Genomic DNA, 3,367 nt, shown 5'->3' on the forward strand with positions numbered 1-3,367 from the left:
CCTATCTGTGCTGGGTTACCTGTCCCAGCAGGCTGACTGCTAGATCAGGAAAATCTTTGACCTCTGGGTCACAGCTGTGGGTCTTTTTTTTTTTTTTTTTCTCTCTTTTTTTTTCCCCGGAGCTGGGGACCCGAACCCAGGGCCTTGCGCTTGCTAGGCAAGCGCTCTACCACTGAGCTAAATCCCCAACCCCCAACGGCTGTGGGTCTTAAGGAACGTTTTCCTGATCGTAGTACAACCAACAGACAGGCAGTACTGCACGGAAGATGCTGTGTGTCAGGGTGTGGGCAAGGGCATTGTTGTGGACCCCCAATTACAACACTTCCTCCTGACTACGGTTTAAGTGGGTTCCTTCCAAAATTCTGATGTTGGGGCTCGTAATTTTAGCTCAGTTGAAGGAGAGCCTGTGTGAGATTCATACAGTTCCAAGCGTGATGTCTAGCACTGCACAAAATGGTGGATTGCTGTTAAGATAGTTCTGTGGTTAGGAGCACTGACTGAGTTCAAATCCCAGCAAACACATGGTGGCTCACAACCATCTGTAATGGGATCTGATGCCCTCTTCTGGTGTGTCTGAAAACATCGACAGTGTACTAAATCTTAAAAAAAAAAAAAAAAGCTAAACACAGTGGCACATTACTGAAATCCCAAACTTGGAGGATTAAGAGTTCAAGTTTGGGGTTGGGGATTAGCTCAGCAGTAGGCGCTTGCCTAGCATTCATGAAGGCCCTGGGTTTGGTCCCCAGCTCGAAAAAAAAAAAAAAAAAAAAAAAGAGTTCAAGTTTGATCCAGTCATGGTGACACACGCCTTTAGTCCCAGCATTTGGGAGGCAGAGGCAGGTGGATCTCTCTGAGTCTGAAGCCAGTCTGGTCTACATAGTGAGTTCCAGGACAGTCAGAAATATGCAGAGAATAAATAAATACATTAATAAATACATAAATAAATAAAGTAGATATGGTCTTATGTAGACCAGGCTGGCCCCAAATCCATCCAATTCAATATGTAGTCAAGGATGATCTTAACTCCATATCGTCCTGGTCTCTGCCTCCCAGATGATAGGTTTCCAGGCATGAGATACAAGCCCCTGCCCTTCTGGGTTGTTATGTGTTCCATTATTTCTGTCATTTGTTTATTTGTTTTTTACTGGAGGTGGAGCCTACCATGCCAAGCCTTTTGGCGTTCTACCACTGAGCACCTTCATGCTAGAGATAGGGTTTTTCTGTTGTTTTCTGATCTACAGAGGGAGATCCAGGACAGCCAGGGTACACAGAGAAACCTCATCTTGGGTGGGTGGGTTCTGTTGCTGTTCTGTGTCAATGGGCAGATTCCCAATCCTCTGGTCTTAACCTCACAAGGGCTGGGGTTTTAGGCAATGCTACTGTCCTAGTTAGGTTTCTGTTGTGATAAAAACATGACCAAAAGCAAGTTGGAGAGGAAAGAGCTCATTTCTTCTCACAGCTCCCAGGTCAGCTCCATCACTGAGGAGAGTCGGGGCAGGAACTCGAAGTAGGACCCTAGAGGCAGAAACTGCAGCAGAGGCCACAAGGAACATTTCTTATTGGTTTGCTCTTCATGACTTGCTCACCCCGGCCTGGGCTCCCTCACACCAATCACCAATGAAGAAAACTGCCCCACAGACATGTCTATGAGTCAGACTAATGGAAGCAACCCCTCGACTGATATTCCTCCTTCCTAGATGATGCTAGCTTATGTCAAGTTGACAGAAAACTAGCCATCTGGTCTGCTTAGAAGCAAAACTAACTAAATCGGGGTCTTCATTAAGGACGTAGAGCTGGTGAGATGACTCAGCAGGCACTCACCACAAAGCCCGACAACCTGAGTTCAATCCTAGGGCCCAAATGGTGGAAAGAGAGAACCAACTACTATAAGTTATCCTCTGTCCTTTAAACTATACCATGGCACATGCCCTCCTAACCTGAACACATAGATAGATAGATAGATAGATAGATAGATAGATAGATAGATAGATAGATAATAGATACATACATACATATAGAGATGAATGGATAGACAGATATAGGGATGGATAGATAGATATAGAGATTGGTATATACATATATACATAAATACATATATATATACATATAGAGATAGATAGATAGATAGATAGATATAGAGATTGGTAGATAGATAGATAGATAGATAGATAGATAGATAGATACATACATACATACATACATACATACATACATACATACATACATGGATGGACAGACTGACAGACATTTCTAAGGGAAGTTGTGGTAAGACTCAGCCAAGCCACACAGAGCACACTATGTGGCATAGTCAAATTCCTCTAGAAACAAGGAAGAGGAGCAGTGTGACTCCATGTTGGCTCTATGTGGGGAGTTTGACTGTGCTTATCGCATGCAGCCCCTACTGAGGTGCCAGGCTTTTCACCAGCATAGAGATACCCCTCCAGGAGTGGAGCAGCACAGTCTGAGATGTGGGAAAGCCGGAGCTGGTTTTGGGGGTTCCCGGGCCTATGACCAAGCCAGGCCGTGGGGTTCTCAGACTTTTAGACATCCAGTTGTTGCTGGGATGCCAAGAACAGAGTCAGGGGCCCTCAGGCTGGGGACAGCATCTACCCCGGGGCAGGGGGAAAGGGGAGCTCTGTCTTGTCCCTGTGTGATTGTCCTTAACTTGGCAGAGGCGGGCTCGGTGGTGGCTGTGGCTGGGAGCACAGAGCAGCCTTCTACGGAGAATTAAGCTGTGGCTCTGTAGTTGAATGCCTTCTCTACGGCTCCCCATGGTTGAGCTTGATGAAAGAGATGGTCCATGGTTCTAAACAGTTTATTGGTCCTTCATGGCAGAAAATGGATGCACAATGTACCATACCCACTTCTCAGGGTGGACCTGAAGTTAAATACCTTTTGCAGGGATGAATATCTGGGGAAGAGACGTTTATTGGCTAAGCCCTCCTGGCCTCTAGGTACCTCATTAGCATGGAGAACCGTGTCTTGGGTCTACATCATCATAGGACACACTTCTTTTACGTGAGAAGCATGGTGCATATTCCAGGCCAGGAGTCTGACAGGGCTGGGGAGTTGTCCAAGCCTCAGGTGTGTGCCCCCCGGGTCTCAACCTGTTCTACCTTACCAAACTTCCTGGCATGGTTTTACCATCCCACAGAGCAGCACAGTGCCTCCTTTCACAGTCCTGACTTCACAATCCCAGAACTGGAAGCCAATGAACTTCTGTGGTTTGAGTCCTCTGGTGTGTGCTGCTTGGCTCTTGCAAGCTGACCTAACAAACCAGTGTAAAGGGTGATGGTGTGTCCAGAGTTAGCTGCACAGAGAACTAAACAGGCCATTCTAGGACTTAGGAGGCAGATGATGGAACATC

This window comes from Rattus rattus, chromosome 2 (assembly GCF_011064425.1).
Source record: "Rattus rattus isolate New Zealand chromosome 2, Rrattus_CSIRO_v1, whole genome shotgun sequence".
NCBI lineage: Eukaryota > Metazoa > Chordata > Mammalia > Rodentia > Muridae > Rattus > Rattus rattus.